Raw genomic sequence first — 17,485 nt, forward strand, 5'->3', positions numbered from 1 at the left:
TTATTCTTTTTATTTAATTGAGGATGTCACTACGCAGTTTTACTGATTTAAAAAAAAAATTGCTTCAAATTATCTCCCTTGAACAAACACTTCTTTTTACAATTAAATTTTGTTTACACGAAGAGGTAGTTTTAAGGGTATATACAAGAAAACAATATTGCAACCTTAGATGTATTTACATTTGGACTAATTCCATTAAAAAAAAATTCAAACTATAAATGATAAATCAAAATAAAACAGATTTTGGGGCTGTGCACAAGCTATTAGGATTGAACACGAAAGTCCTCAAATACTTTTGTTAACAGCTATACTTTAAAAACATACGAAAATATGATCTGCATCTCTTGTTATGAAGATGATGGCACTGGTCCACCGAAGTGCATGCCATATATGCTTTACTGTGCGCTCTCCCTCTCAATGGTCTTTCCCTGGCTGACTCGATTCTGAGGAGATAAAAGAAAACACATTCAGTACAAGCTGTAAAAAATAACAACAAAACTAGTATTACTTACAGTAGCTGCTGGTTTCTGAGTATTTGATTGAAGGCCCAATCCGACTTGTAAGACGTTTGCCCGACTGTCGCAGATTTGGTCAGGTAATTGCATGGAGTAAAATCATGCCTCAATTTGGTAACATACAAACTGCAATATTCTAAGGCTGTGAGTGTGAGAATACATCGGCGCCACTTTTTAAAAACTTTCTTTTTGTGTGTGCGCATGTTTTAGTGCCAAAAATGAATAGGCCGAGTGCTCTCTCTGCAAAACTTGTGTGAAGCTTCAGAGCTCTATCAATGGTTTGAAAGAAAAAACATACTTTTCCATTTTTGACGTTCTTGTTCCCTTCCCTGTGAAATTTACTGTCTACCGGATTTTGTTAATGTCCGTGAAAACCTCAACTATTCATTGCTGAGTGCCCAGTGATAGCTATCCCCCTCAACGACCTAGCACTGCTGAATCCTGATTCTTCCCATTGTTTGATTCTGTAATGAAATTGTGTAGTTGGTAGTTATGTGAGCTTCTTCTTGGGGGTGGGGGTTATTAAACCATCAGATCACAAAGTAAGACTTCATTGTAATGTGCAGATATTTGTTCAGGTGCCCACCATTTTCTATGTGAAAACATGTTGCTAACTAACATGAACCCAACCTTAAAACATGATGTAGGTGAGTAGCCCATCTAGAAAAAAGAACCTGTTCTAATTCGGAATTAGAACAGGTTCGTTTTTCTAGATGGGCTACTCACCTATATCACGTTTCATGGTTGGGTTCATGTTAGTTAGCAACATGTTTTCAAATTCTCATCAGGCAATCACGGCTGACACTAAACACAGAACAGGTGGGAAAGACATAATTCAATTTACTCACCTTCCTTGCATTGTGAGACTGGCCATATGAATCTGCTGAAGTAGTTCCTGCACATATTTAATCAAATATTCATCTTAATAACGTGTTAATATCGCTTGTTCTAGCAAATCAGACTTGACAGTTTTCTGAAGGCTTGCACAATTTAAGAGCTTGCCTGTCCCCAATCATTACAATAAGAAACAACATCTAGTATGCAAGTATTTTCAGGGTATGAAGGTTTTAATAATAATATGATGTCGGTTCTTCTGGGGGCATGGAGAAACACCTTACACAAAGTAGAACATACACAACAAATTTCAAACAATTGAAGTCACACCATAGTTTTACTCACAAACAAACAACAGCAATACAATAAACAGTCTGCAAACGCCTACATGTTGTCTACACTAGGTATAAAGAAACAAAGAAGCACATGAAGACAGGCTTTGTCAAGTAGACCATTATAGCGAATGAGCAACAGCTGATGATCCAGACCACCAAATTGACATGATTTCCCCTTATTCAGTTTGTGATTGTAGTCATTTTGACGATGCATGACTTCAATTTTTCTAAGTAAGTCTCTTGGTGCGTTTACGGATACATTCATTGTCACAATCACGACATGCTAATGTCTAACCTGGGTAAACTTCAATTCATGACTTTTTTTTAACTGGCATAGACATTATGAGCATACCAGAATTATGTTCCTGTTAGACTGTCTTCTTCTTTTTCTTCTTCTGCGTTCGATATTCATGGCTGTCATATCGTCAGGTCAGTGGCTGCCATAAAGTCTGCATATACCAATTGAATAAATAATTAAGGAAAAAAACCACCCTTACATCATAATACATCAGAACCATCAAAACCACCCCCCACCCATCCAATAAAACCTGCATACAAAAACACTTCAAAATAAAAAAATGAAAACATTTAATTCCACTTCAAAAATATAAAAGTTGTTATGCTTTATTTTCATTATCTCTTTACACACACAAAAATTGCTGTGCAAATCTTTTTAAAAACATCAATGCCCGAGACACCAGTAACCTGTTTATGTTGTTGACCTTGTAGCTTTTCAGTTTAAGAGGCTGTTCAAAAAACCGTTTCCCTGGAATCTGCACTATGATAACCATGAATAATACCATAGGGAAAATATTACATCACCAAGACCTAAACAATAACACCAACCGACACTCCTCACCCTTATTTCACCCACTATGCCAACCCAAAGACTGGAAAATAATAATCAAATACAGAATGAACAAAAATGCTTGATTTCATTTCTTCAATGATAAGTTGAAAATCTTCATTCTTCATAATTATGTTATTGGCACAATGTGTAATTGCCACAATTTACAGAGTTTTATGAAAAAATGATGCGATAAAAATCAAAGTGAAAACATTTGTTCATATACTGATACCTTATTTACCTTGTGGCTTGTGTGCCCCAGGTTTAGGAGCTGCTCAAACGTCCATTGCTCCTCAGTCTGCAAGAAATTAAGCGATGGCCTGAAGGAGAATGGAAAAAATCCTTTGTCAGCACCCTGTGTATGTGTGTGGGTGGGTGTTTTACTTTTAGATAAATAGGCAGGGTGGGGTGTGTGTGGGTGTGTGCAATAGGTACCACGCCTAATGCAGTCTGCAAAACAAGTGCAACACTTCTACAGAGCTTTTATGATACAAAGCTTCAAATAAGAAACACATTACAATCAAATGAAAGCTGAGCCTGTCATTGCAAAATAAGAAGGAATATACAACAATCCAGTGGCATGTAAAATATTGTTCCTTCAGAAAGATGGCTCTGACAGCAGAAACAATTTAACTTGAAGTTTGAGTCAAAAATTATTTCTCTACATTAGCGAACGTAGGCTACTTGCAGTTATACCCCTCACACATGAAATATTCACAGATTGAATAACAGTTTGTTCCCAATGTTGCTTCCGTGTATCGGTTAGATCCATCTCGGTTAGATCCATCTGCAGAGTACGGATTGTCATCCGTTTAAAAAGGAAAAACAATCAGAACTTGTCATCAGTGATCAACCTACCTTGCAAGAGTGGGGTGAAACACTCACTTCCTGCCAACATGTCTGCAAAAAAAAGGAAACAATGCCAATGAAAGCTTAAAATGATTCTTGTGTTCAATATGTGTACACGTGCTTCATTTCTGGGGTGAAAGTGTAAAATATATCGATGGATTGATAGAACAATATAGCCTCAAGTTCACCGCACCAAAAAATACTTATCAATCAACATTGTCATCACTCGATCAGCTATTCCATCTCTTTCATGTGTGTGTGTGTGATGGTGTGAGCGTGTGTGTGTTTGTGTACGTGTGTGTGTGTGTGTGTGTGTGTGTTTGTGAACAAGCTTTGAAAAACGTATGTTTACCTTGCTCTAGATCTACTGATTTTCGTAGGCGGAGACTTCTCTGCCGTGAGGGCGGCTTCGTTTCCCTGGCAGAATTCAACATCTTGTACAGATCTGCCGGTGATTTTCTTTTCCTCCGCTTCGTGAGTCACTTGATCCACAGATTTAACGAACATTGAATGTTCTTTTAGTTCTTGTGACGGAAGTACAATCAAGGAATTAAGTGGGCATTCCTGAGTCCTCTGCTGGCTTCATGTCCACAAAGTAAATCGCACAAACTTGCAGGGTTTGGGGGGTAGTTTATTACTTTGAAGAAGAACAGCTAGTCGTCGCTGCCCGTTCAGCATTCTTCGCGCGACTTTTGCAGAGGAAGGCATATGCATTTTTTTTTCTCCTGCTAAATGTTGCCAGGGTGCACAAACTGAGAAAGCATTCCCGATTTTCCACAATGTTCTACTTCTTTAGAGTCTTTTGCACAACATGATTTATAACTGCCAGTGTTAGTGTACGTCTAATTCATGATGCCTACCTGACAGCTGGGTCAAAAGTTACGTTCGAGAAAATACTCGAACTAAGTTCCAAACAACTCGAAGAGCAGACATGTAACATGTGGGATTTTGGCAAGCGGAAACGACGTAGATCTAATGTCATTCAAGGGTATCGTAATGTGGGAATGTCAAGGCCAGTTTTTGACTGGTTTTGAACTGAAGTTGGGCTCCGAATGGAAATAAACACTTCCTCCAGCTGCGCGACCCATTGATAACAACAGTTGGAACTGGTAGGAAGATGAACAGGTCTTGTGAACTGGCTACACACTGTTACGGTTCAAGTATAAGTTCAAAGTAAACACTCAACTGAGGTGGCAGGTAATGGCGGACTTGACTTCCTTCATAACCAAATATCACTCTTCTGACAAAAAAACGCAAATGCTATGTTAAACCGGAAAATACGTAAACCGGAAAAGGAAGCGCATCAAAACCAAAATGGCAGCCCCCATGAAATCCGAAAGGTCACGGAAAAAAGTCGTGAATAAGATCAACACCAGAAACAAGTCATTGCTGAGACTACATTTAGAATGATAGTCTCGGCTAAACTTCCCCGAAGACCGAGACGATCACGCTCGTCTCGTAGCTACTATTCTCTTTAATTCTGAGCACGTTTTTAAAGTAAACACAACATATATATATATATCCATTTTTTAATTCAGGAGAAGATGGGAAATGTAATGCAATCATTTTTAATGACAACTTTAATGAGCAAACTAAATAATTAAATGTTAAGGCTGGAGTTCACACCTGAGGCCATATTTCAAAGTGGTTAGGCAGTTTTAAAGGTTTGTTTTTATGTTAGTTCAGTGTTTTGTTTATCAGGAAAAAACAAAATGAATAGAGCTTGTCGCGCAAAATTTTGAGATAGCGACTGAAGTTTGAGCATAGGTATGAGATTTTTTCACGCAAACCCTACTGAAGAAATTGTGATATTGTATTGTGAATATGTTAACAAAAAAACAATCGGATGATCAGAAACTGAAGAAGAGAAATAGGGAAGCAAAATAGAACATCAAACATAGTGATTTTACAGGTGAATTTGGAAAAAAACCCTTATGTATCCATTTTTGAAGCCCAATTTGAAGCATGGAACACAGTCAAACATAAATTAAAAGTGTTAAAGTGGTTACAGTGTTCAGAAATAGTGTTAAATAACAAGTTGAGTTATCCCTCTTCACAAATTTTAAGAGAAATACACCTCTTGTCGCGCAAAATTTTGAACTGTGATGCTTTTACTACCCCCACCCCCTACTCATTTTTCAGAAAAGAGTGCATATTATCTTCCAAATAGACAAGCAAGTTAGTCAGATGATCAAAACTTCAGAACAAAAATAGGGAAGCAAAATAGAACATGCAACATAGTGATTTAACTGGTGAATTCAGAAAAAACACACTTTTTTACTCATTTTATTAGCTGAATTTAAAGCTTGGAAGACAGAAATAAATAAATTAAAAGTGCAAAACTGGTTACAGTGTTCAGAAATAGTGTTAGATACCAAGTTGAGTTATCCCTCTTCATCACAGTTGAAAAAAACGCACCTCTTGTCGCGCAAAATCTTGAACTGTGATGCTTTTACTACCCCTACCCCCTACCCATTCTTCAGAAAAGAGTGCATATTATCTTCCAAATAGAAAGGCAAGGTAATCAGATGATCAAAAACTTCAGAACAGAAATAGGGAAGCAAAAAAGAACACCCAACAGAGTGATTTAGCTGTTGAATTCAGAAAAAACCCACTTGTTTACTCATTTTATAAGCTGAATTTAAAGCTTGGATGACAGAAAAAAATAAATTAAAAGTGCTAAAGTGGTTACAGTGTTCAGAAATAGTGTTAGATACCAAGTTGAGTTATCCCTCTTCATCACAGTTAAAAGAAACGCACCTCTTGTCGCGCAAAATCTTGAACTGTGATGCTTTTACTACCCCTACCCCCTACCCATTCTTCAGAAAAGAGTGCATATTATCTTCCAAATAGAAAGGCAAGGTAATCAGATGATCAAAAACTTCAGAACAGAAATAGGGAAGCAAAAAAGAACACCCAACAGAGTTATTTAACTGTTGAATTCAGAAAAAACACACTTGTTTACTCATTTTGTAAGCTGAATTCAAAACTTGGATGACAGAAAAAAATAAATTAAAAGTGCTAAAGTGGTTACAGTGTTCAGAAATAGTGTTAGTTACCAAGTTTAGTTATCCCTCTTCATCACAGTTAAAAGAAACACACCTCTTGTCGCGCAAAATCTTGAACTGTGATGCTTTTACTTCCCCCACCCCCTACCCATTTTTCAGAAAAGAGTGCATATTGTCTTCCAAATAGAAAAGCAAGGTAGTCAGATGATCAAGAACTTCAGAACAGAAATAGGGAAGCAAAATAGAACATCCAACATAGTAATTTAACTGTTGAATTCAGAAAAAAACACTTGTTTACTCATTTTATTAGCTGAATTTAAAGCTTGGAAGACAGACAAAAAATTAAAAGTGCTAATGTGGTTACAGTGTTCAGAAATAGTGTTAGATACCAAGTTCAGTTATCCCTCTTCATCACAGTTAAAAGAAACACACCTCTTGTCGCGTAAAATCTTGAACTTTGATGCTTTTACTACCCCCACCCCCTACCTATTTTTCAGAAAAGAGTGTATATTATCTTACAAATAGGAAAGCAAGGTAATCAGATGATCAAAAACTTAAGATAAATAGGGAAGCAAAATAGAATATCCACATAGTGATTTAACTGTTGAATTAAAAAAACACCTTTTTTTCTCATTTTTTGAAGCTGAATTAGAAGTTTGGAATTCCTCCGAAAGCGGCGTATGGCTGCCTAAATGGCGGGGTAAAAACGGTCATACACGTAAAAATCCACTCGTGCTAAAAACATGAGTGAACGTGGGAGTCTAAGCCCATGAACGAAGAAGAAGAGGAGGAGAAGAAGAAGAAGTTTGGAAGACAGAAAAAATAAATTAAAAGTGCTAAAGTGGTTACAGTGTTCAGAAATAGTGTTAGATACCAAGTTGAGTTGTCGCTCTTTATCACAGTTAAAAGAAACACACCTCTTGTCGCGCACAATCTTGAACTGTGATCCTTTTACTACCCCCGCCCCCTACCCATTTGAACACAAAAGAGTGTATATTCTCTTCCAATTAGAAAAATAAGTAATTTGCAACTGGACATTTTTAAAATACATATTTTCTGTCAGTCCAAGGATTGCTTAGTCCATTAAAAACAAACAGACTAGGATTTAGCGCACCCATTTTAAGAAAAAGTTAACATGATAATTGATATATATATATATATATATCAGACTTTTTTTTATGCAATTACTATTGAAGATTCCAGACCAGGTAAAACAATCATTTTATATTCTTTGTCACATTTTTTACTTTTTTTTTATAAATTTATCTATAGCGAGTCTTGTCTCTTTGTGTCATTTAGTTATTTTGAAGAATTCTATCCTGGCAAAAAAAATTAAAAATCCCTACCTACCTACCCTATTTTGTTTACCCATGTTATTAGAAACAGACAATTTATTTTTTATTGGCCTAAAGATCTTGAAACATTTGTTTTAATAGAGAAATAACAAGTACAGCCCTTAGCTGTGTCACTCGAATTTCTTTGTCAGGCTGAAACTTAGCTGTTGCGTTGAAGTCTGCTGTGTGTGTCTGGGTCCAAAGCAACTTTCACATTCTCATCTACACATTCTCATCTACACACTCACGTTACTCACACAATTATACAATTCTACCCACAGAGGCGTTCGGGGATGGGGGTCTCGCACTCGGGCGAATCACACCACAAAATACAAAGTATAACGTACACAGATTTTTCTATTGAACCAAAAGGCAAATTAAATCATGAATAAATGAATCAAGCAAAACTTCCACACAATGACACATTCACTCTCGGTTCACACTGCGCTCTGGGCATGCACACTTGGTAGCACGTATACGTTCCGACGCCGTTTGTCTTCCTGCAAGTCCAGCACAGGCACACGATTGTCCAAGAATCACAATAATCCTCGTGAATGTCACAGCAGGCATAGTAAGGTTACGTAGAAAAGTCCAAAAGGGTGCGTTAATGGTGGTAATCCGGCACACACACACCGGGCACACACACACACACTGACACACACATACACACACACACACTCCGGTTTGGTAAGTTACCTGATAAATAATGTAGCCTGTAGATTTAACGTGGAGACTGATCAGACAGGAAGAGTAATACTTTCACATTTCCGATGTTCAGCGATAAACTTGTTTTCTTCGAGAGTTCGATCTTCGTGCGATTCTGGCGCGTTGTCACCAAGAACGTTAAAAAAACACAGGATATCATCATGATGCCTCTCAGTCTACAAAAACCAGGTCTAGGAACTCTTCATCTAAAGTCAGTCAGTATTAACCTCCTCAACACAATCCTCATCTTGTCCCATAGTGATTTCTGCCGCCAAAGAACATGTGGTTCTCAACTCAAAAGACCGATTTGTCGTCTTCCGGCATTGCGAAATTCAGATCTACCCCAACTTCGTGCATTGATCTGAGCAATAAAATGTAGATGCGATAATCTGCAAACATCTCTTCAACACAATCTGCATCTTGTCCCATCGTGATTTCTGTCGGCAAAGAACATGTGGTTCTCAACTCACAAGACCAATTTGTCATCTTCCAGTGTGAAATTCTGATCTGCCCCAAGTACGTGCAATAAAATGTAGAAGCGATAATCTGAAAAAAATCTGTTCGCGTGAACGCTGCCACGTTGTCATCAGTCCAATGTCTTTTATCCAGAGCAGGGACGAACACACTTTTTCATCAGCAGTTTGTTATGTTTATCCGCAGACTGCTTTCCATTACTTGTCTGTTTTAGATTGACTCGTATGGTTCTTCAGCCAGGCAAGAAGTGCTTGTTTACAGTGACACGTTCTCACGCACGACATGTCGTAAATGCAAGTTCTAACGATTGTTTTTTTATTGCACTGATAGAGAATGTCGATAGTTGTAAACTTCTGACATTTCCTAATGTTTATTTCATTATTTTGCATACGGATATGGCTAATAAGTGGATAATCTGTTACGACACGAAACGCGTTCTAAATCCGGGAAGGGAGGCTACTCCAGCGTACTGTCAGGTGTGTTCTAATACCTTAAGCTTCTGAGCTGAAAGCTCTAAGTCTCGCTGTTGCATAAGTTTGCGCGTATGGTCTTCGTAATCGGAGGGAAATTAAACGACTTCGTCGTGCAGGCATATTTCGATTTGCAAAATCGCGCGCGTAGCGAGTGCGTCTCCCGCAGTTGGTACGCATAATTTGGCGACTGCGAGACGCAGACGCAGTCGCTGCGCATAATTTTGCTGGCTGGGCTGAGTATGCTAGGCGCTGGTGGACAATGTGTGTTTTAGGCCAAAAACGTACATTTTTGGCCCAAAAAGTGTGTTTTTGGCCAAAAACATGTTTTGGCCAAAACTTTTGAGTGCAAAGTTTTGGCCAAAAAATATTTGGCCAAATCTAAAACATTTGGCCAAATCTTCACAATTTTGGCCAAATGTTTTAGATTTGGCCAAATATTTTTTTGGCCAAAACTTTTGTATTGAAAGTTTTGGCAAAAAAAAAGTTTTGGCTTCATTTTTTGGCCAAATCTTTGAGTACCCCTTGGCGCTGATGGACGATATTCATTTTTTTGGCCAAAAAAAGCAAAGTTTTGGCCAAAAAAAGCAAAGTTTTGGCCAAAAAAGTTTAGTTTTGGCCAAAAACGCCAGTTTTGGCCGAAAAAGCAAAGTTTTGGCCAAAAAAAGTATAGTTTTGGCCAAAAACGCCAGTTTTGGCCCAAAACGCCAGTTTTGGCCAAAAAAGCAAAGTTTTGGGCAAAAAAGTATAGTTTTGGCCAAAAACGCCAGTTTTGGCCAAAAAAGCAAAGTTTTGGCCAAAAAAGTATAGTTTTGGCCAAAAACGCCAGTTTTGGCCAAATACGCCAGTTTTGGCCAAAAAAGCAAAGTTTTGGCCAAAAAAGCAAAGTTTTGGCCAAAAAAGTATAGTTTTGGCCAAAAACGCCAGTTTTGGCCAAAAAAGCAAAGTTTTGGCCAAAAAAGTATAGTTTTGGCCAAAAACGCCAGTTTTGGCCAAAAACGCCAGTTTTGCCCAAAAAAGCAAAGTTTTGGCCAAAAAAGTATAGTTTTGGCCAAAAACGCCAGTTTTGGCCAAAAAAGCAAAGTTTTGGCCAAAAAAAGATTTGGCCAAAAAAGTGAATAATGTCCACCAGCGCCAGCAAATACAAAAGATTTGGCAAAAAAAAGATTTGGCCAAACAAAAAAGATTTGGCCAAAAAAGTGAAGATTTGGCCAATTCTTTTTTGTTTGGCCAAATCTTTTTTTGGCCAAATCTTTTTATGGCAGAAGTTTGACCAAATCTCCCGTTTTAGCTAACAAAAACAGTTTTGGCCAAAACTTTTACATAGAAAGTTTTGCCCCCAAAAAAGTTATAGCCAAATCTATTTTATTTGGCCAAATGTGTGGGTTTTTTGGCCAAATCTTTGTCTTTTTTAGCCAAAACTGGCGTTTTGGGCCTAAAAAGTGAATATTGTCCCCCAGCGCCAAGCATAGCTGAGACTCGGCCCAAACTGTCATACATCAGTACAGAATGACTCACCCTACATTTTGCTATCGTGGTTATCCGCAGGTTGCACAGTTTCTTCGTTCATAACAGAAATATAATCCGGCGATGCAACCAAGGGTGAAAAGAACACAATTGTCCCGTCCGCGGGGAGATAGCCTTACTAGGTCAGGGGTCAACATCAAAGGGAGGCTTGAATATAGCAGCCAATCGCTGACCGGCTCACAACTGTCACTCCTCCAATCAACACATTCGCTCACGCTTTCATTCACACACACACACACACACACACACTCACATACACACACACACACACACACACACACACACACACTCACATACACACACACACACACACACACACACACATTTGACGGGTCAGCCTGATTTGTATACCACTGTAAACAGACTCTATTCGTTGCTGTCGTGTCTTCCGCAACAGACCCCGGGCCCTCGTCGAAAAAATACGTCTAGGAATATCATACCCAGGAACTCTCATGTAAAGTTTCATGAAGTAGTTTTCTCTGAATCGCTCTACACACACACACACACACTGACACCACCACCACCACCACCCTCGTCTCGATTCCCCGTCTTTGTTAAACAATTTAGTCAAAACTTGACTAAATGTAAAAAGCAACCATCCAAAGAAACAAACAAACAAACAAACGAACACACGGTGTTGTTGGAGGTCGTAAAAGTGCACCCACTAATGCCGACTAAGATTTCTCGGGAATGCGGAATCTGCACATAGGACATTGCATTCACGACAGAGAACAGTTACTGTTGTGGCAGTGTACAGGAAAGCCTGAGATTAGTCAAACAACACGATAGTGCGCCGAAACTAGTTCGCGCTTATAAAAAGTTATAATTATTTTTTTCATATTACAAAATTCAAATCACAAATTAAATAATAATTTTTTTCAGAAAAATAAACACCAACACTTACACATACTTCCACTAATTATCATTCGCCTGTTAACTAACACACATTTTTGTTTGTTTGTTTGTTTGTTTGCTTTAAGGCACAGTGCAGCTCACAGCCTTCGTTTTGCGTTTTTGTTGCAGCTGAGTGCATTTACAGTTCAAATATCCTCCTATGGTAGTAAAACAAACCCAAAACTACCCAACGACGACATCTGTGAAGCTCGACAGTTTCTTGTTCACGCGAGTGCATAAATTAACCTAGTTATTACGTGGTGTTTGGTCGGAGTTCGATTCAACTGAGTGATTCCGGCCTCCATTTTGTTTTCTTGACTCTTTGGGTGCAAGTCAATGAAACTTGGTAGTTCTTCTAACGGATAGCTGCCTGAGGTATGACTAAAAGCCCCAGGGGCTCCGTGCACCTGGATTTGACAAGTTCAGTACCTTTAACGCCCAGCCGACCACGAAGGGCCATATCAGGGCGGTGCTGCTTTGACATATAACGTGACGTGCGCCACACACAAGACAGAAGTCGCAGCACAGGCTTCATGTCTCACCCAGTCTCATTATTCTGACACCGGACCAACCAGCCCTAGCACTAACCCCATAATGCCAGACGCCAGGCGGAGCAGCCACTAGATTGCCAATTTTAAAGTCTTATAGGTATGACCCGGCCGGGGTTTGAACCCACGACCTCCCGATCACGGGGCGGACGCCTTACCACTAGGCCAACCGTGCCGGTACTAACACACATCTTTCCAATTAAAATAATGGAGTTTCAATTTATACACATGTGGGTGGTTTTTTTTTTGGGGGGGGTACCATCATAGTATTCAAAGCAAATAAAACATCCAAACTACAAAACTTAAATTTTTCGATATCATCTATGTCTATCTATATCTTGAGCCTCAGTTTCTAACCACACGTATACCAAATGTTCTTGCGAAATTAGAAACACTGATCAGCTTATTTTGCGTATTTACCATGTGTCCTTGTGTACCGTTTCTCTACATTCCACACTTTCACTTACACAAAGTTGTGTGATGAGACCCTGCGCTTTGAGAACCTTGTAGTTTTCAAACTATAACAAATTTAATGGCGTTTTTGTTATTGTATGTTGTCAAAAGAACAAATCTAATATACCGTTTGTTATTGTGCATTGTGACATTGTTTGTCGACCCATAACATCAATTAAAGTGTGAATCTTACATTTGTTGTACCTTCCTCTCATCGATTTATCAGAGATGTCTGAAAAAAACTTCTGACCTAAATCAACGCAAAATGCAGAGCACAAAACCACTGATTGCAACCAAGCTGTGTTCTCCAACTTCGTGCACAAAGTCAAAAGCATACACTGTTAACAATATGAAGAGACATAATAATGCGCTCATTTTCGGCGGTTAGAATAGACTACACCACCAACACCACCACCACCACCAACAACAACAACAACAACAACAACAACACCACCACCAACAACAACAACAACAACAGCAGCAACAGCAACAACAGCAGCAACAACAACAACAACAACAACAACAACAGCATAATCATGTTTACGAATGTGACTGCGAAAGAAGATATGAATCATATACAAACGCGCCAGCTGTTGTAACCGACAACACAAAACATTTGCATTGTGACAGTTTACCGGAAAATCTGACGTAAGACGCACAACTTGACTCACCTTTGATTGTTGCACTGATAACCGTCGGCAGGTGTTTAATGTACTGAATTTGACATTTTAGGGCTCTTCGGGGTCTAACCTATGTGCATGTTATGAAGTTGAGGCACTGAACACCTTTGCTTACAACCCGGTATCCCTCGGCTCAGTTTCTGTAAACTCCTTAGTTTGCTGCTTGACCCTCGTGCATTCACAAGGTCGTAATTTTCAAAATGCACAATTTTGTTTACATGATGTCCAGAATCCTGTTTTCTATTACATAGTTTTAAAAGCTAATTCTAGGTGTCCTGTACCCAGGGTTTTGTTTCACACTGTCGCAAGTATATCACGCACTCCAAAACACTAAGTGTGACGTTTGTCCCAATGGTGTCCGATTATCGCATGTACCACTGCTCTGACCAAAATCAACGCGAAATGCAAGAGCGCAAGATCTCAATCAAGCTGTGCTGTACAGTGGTGTGCGAACTCTGTGTACTTGTGTCACTGCATTATTGTAAAACAGGAAGTTCTTTGATATTGTATAGTGCTACACTGCTTTAGGCCCCCCCAAAAAAATAGTCTGTTTACGGTAACCGGACCGACCCTATTTTTTTCGCGCGACCCCAGACTTTTTTTTGGCATTTGGGGAAAAAAAAAAAAAAAACGGTAAAAATATGGTTTTTTGGGAAAAAAAAAAAAAAAAATACCAACCTACCGACCCTATTTTTTGGGCCTATGTTACCGTAAACAGACCTAATTTTTTTTTGGCCTTATATCTTCGTTGGCAAAATCCCAAGCATACACAATTTGTCAAAAGACGCCACGGTAGGCGCTCATTTTCACAGAACCCTTTTTTGCCACTGTGTGCTTTTAACATTGCAATACTGAACTTTTTTTCCCTTCAATTTGTATCCCTAACCTAGTTTGACTCCACAATTAGAAAAAAAAGTTGTGATATGCATATGTGCAGGACATTTTATCATGCTATCTTTGCACGGGGATTTCAGAGAACGTGGAAGTGAAACTTAGAACGCAGACTGCCGAATGCCGAATCTGTTATTGGGACATTCAACGGACGACACAGAATAATAATCATAATAATACGAGAATTTTGCTGCGGCACATGCTTTTTTTTTTTTTTTTTTTTTTAGTGCTTTGCTTTGTATGTATATGTATGTTTAATATTTTTTCATTGTAAAGCGCTTAGAGAATGTAAAGCGCTCTATAAATCTCCCATATTATTATTATTATAATTTATAAGGCGCACATATCTCGCCACAAGGCGACTCACGGCGCACTCATACACAATCTTTCGCATTAACAACTCAAGCATACTCATATACACTTAAATACGCATAAATTGCATGAAGACGACAACAACAACACAAACAGAGACACGGCACAGAACTCAAATGACAGCGTTCGAGACTGAGGATTCCTGATAAAAAGGACAATAAAGCACAGCACGCTTTAGGGTGTAGCGCAAAAAATCACCCTCTGGTGAAAGCCTGGCTACTGCTGTTAACTATGGAACGCCAGATAGTTAACATGTGTAGCTTTTCGGGATCTTCATGGCATTGTCTATGCATGTACAAACCGAATGCTTGTCAAAAACACCGAACGGAACTATTTTGTTTATCCCTGTGCACACATTTTCGCAAAGTTTAGTGTTGAGGCCCCTGTTTATTCAGAGGCTCGTAAATACCAAACCAAAAAGGCTATGATTTACTTTTTATTCATAGGTCAGTGTGTGTATGTGTATGTGTGTGTGTGTGTGTGTGTGTGTGTGTGTGTGTGTGTGTGTGTGTGTGTGTGTGCGTGCGCTTGCATGGGTGTGTATGTGAGTGCGTGTGTGTGTGTGTGTACGTGTGTGTGTGTGTGTGTGCGCGCGTACGTGGCGGTGTGTATGTGTGTGTATGTGTGTGTGTGTGTGTGTGTGTGTTATGTAAATGTACATATTCGTGAGCTCTTGTGAGAAGGGGCGATTTGTAAGTGTTCACTGCTATAGGTAGTTTTTGTGCAAAATCATCCTCGCCTTTTACTCTGCCACAGGAGTTTAAAACCTTTTTTTTCAGAATACAAGTTTACCAATATTGATGTGAAATGCCAGATATCTCAACCCCAAAAATAAACCAAACAGTTAAAAGATAAAAAAAAAAATAGAAAAAACAAGAAATTCCTCCGAGATAGGAAAAACACCCCCGTCCTTACCATTCTCACTGCCACCAACTGAGAAGGCACTGCTAACAAGTGTGGTCAAAATAAGTTGATTGAGTGGACAAAGAGACAGGCGGAGAAAAAGACAAATCAATATAACTCTTTCTGTAACACCTACTGACCGCATTTTTTGTAAAAACCGTCTCATGTATATAATATAAAACATGCTCAGCACGTGTGGATTAAATAGAGCCGAATACCCGGCTTGAGTGGCGCACTGTACGCCGGCTTCGAACCATGGACCCGTCAAGCTTAGGTCCCTTCCAGACTCGTGGAATGGGAACAGCACGAACATGATTCAGGGGCCATAATGCCATTCCTGATCATATCATGTCGAGTCCCATACTTGTCGACGACGCCCTAGGTACCACATCACAAACAGAACTGTGCAATACACAGGTGTTTTCTACAGACACACTCAAACACACACACACACACAGAGAAGCCGTATATATATATCTATATCTATTGTATAAATATATAGAGATAGATGAGAGTGTATTTTTCGCGTGGCTATAAATTGATTCGACCTTTGCACTTTTACAGTGAGGACAACTTACGGGTCCAAGGAAAGCGTTCTGGACACTGCGATGACCTTCTAAAAATAATAACAGAACGCCGGGAATATCCGAAGATGCCTCTCATATCGTAGTGCACCATACGAAGGAAGGGAGGTAAACGCTGAAAACATGGAGAAGATAAGGAAGAGTTATGCCGTAGTTGATCCCCCAAAAAACCAAAATCCACCAATAACTCCCTAACCGTGTGTTTGACTGGTCCCAATTTTTGTAAGGACCGTCTCAGGAATGTATAGAACCTGTTCACCAAGTTTGGTGACGATCGGTCCGTTCATTCTTGAGATCTACTTGCGAACACAAACAAACACACAAACAAACAAACAAACAAACACACAAACAAACAAACAAACAAACAAACACACAAACAAACAAACAAACACATCCAGTGAAACCTATACACACCCCTATACCGGGGGTGTAATTACCGTTGTGCACACAACAGTTTCTGCCCCGTCCTCTCGCCGATAAGAACTACTGACCTAAATTAACGTGCAACGCAGAATGCAGAGCGAAACAAACAATGGTTGCCAGTCACAACCAAGCAATAATGCAGTGACACAACTTATCAGTCGATATCAGTGTCTATCGATAGAATAGACTTGTGTTCAGGCAAACCAGGTAGCAATTTAATAACAGATCAACAGAATTCTATCTCCGCGCACAAAACCCCATTTACAGATTAACAGACTATGCAAGTCTGAAAAGACTCTGATTGGCTCATTTTCAAGTACACACACACACACACACACACATACACACATGCATAGCCTACACACACCAAGAAAGAAAGACATACAGACAGACTTACAGGAAGACAGACGAAGAAAGTCAGACAAAGATATGAGACGAAGGCAAAGAGACTACGTAGAGAGAGAGAGAGAGAGAGAGAGAGAGAGAGAGAGAGAGAGAGAGAGAGAGAGAGAGAGAGAGAGAGTGTGTGTGTGTGTGTGTGTGTGTGTGTGTGTGTGTGTGCTTGCAGCTTGCGTGCATGCTAGCCTGCGTGCGTTCGTGCGTGCTTGTGTTGGTATGAGAGAGAGATAGACTGACTCGAGAGAGACACAGACAGATAGGCAGACAGACAGACAGACAGACTGAGAAAGGCAGAGACAGAGCAAGAGAGCAACCTTACCATACCTTACGATAATTATGTTGTTGGTGTAATTAGTGATGTTATCCCAGGTGTACGTTCATGTCCAATCTCTTCAGATTGTCTCAGTGACGCCTTGAAAGTCTAATTCAAGGGAGACTGC

General features: G+C 39.4%; 1 protein-coding gene and 1 long non-coding RNA gene across 3 annotated transcripts in view; both read right to left on the reverse strand.

The window, feature by feature from the left end:
• LOC138981936 (uncharacterized) overlaps positions 1 to 13,912 on the reverse strand; it is a 23,326-nt gene extending 9,414 nt beyond the window's left edge. For both annotated transcript variants that reach the window (XM_070355124.1, XM_070355115.1), the window contains exon 1: positions 13,465 to 13,912. The gene's annotated coding sequence lies outside the window, so the exon portion shown is untranslated. The remainder of the gene's footprint in view (positions 1 to 13,464) is intronic.
• On the reverse strand, positions 2,674 to 4,749 carry LOC138981932 (uncharacterized). The gene is made up of 3 exons (XR_011460740.1): positions 3,733 to 4,749; positions 3,390 to 3,431; positions 2,674 to 2,851 (listed from the first exon to the last, which is right to left on the reverse strand). It is a non-coding gene; the product is annotated as an uncharacterized lncRNA (long non-coding RNA).
• Positions 13,913 to 17,485: the final 3,573 nt, after the last annotated feature.

The sequence above is a fragment of the Littorina saxatilis genome, linkage group LG1 (genome assembly GCF_037325665.1).
Source record: "Littorina saxatilis isolate snail1 linkage group LG1, US_GU_Lsax_2.0, whole genome shotgun sequence".
NCBI classification, from domain to species: Eukaryota; Metazoa; Mollusca; class Gastropoda; order Littorinimorpha; family Littorinidae; genus Littorina; species Littorina saxatilis.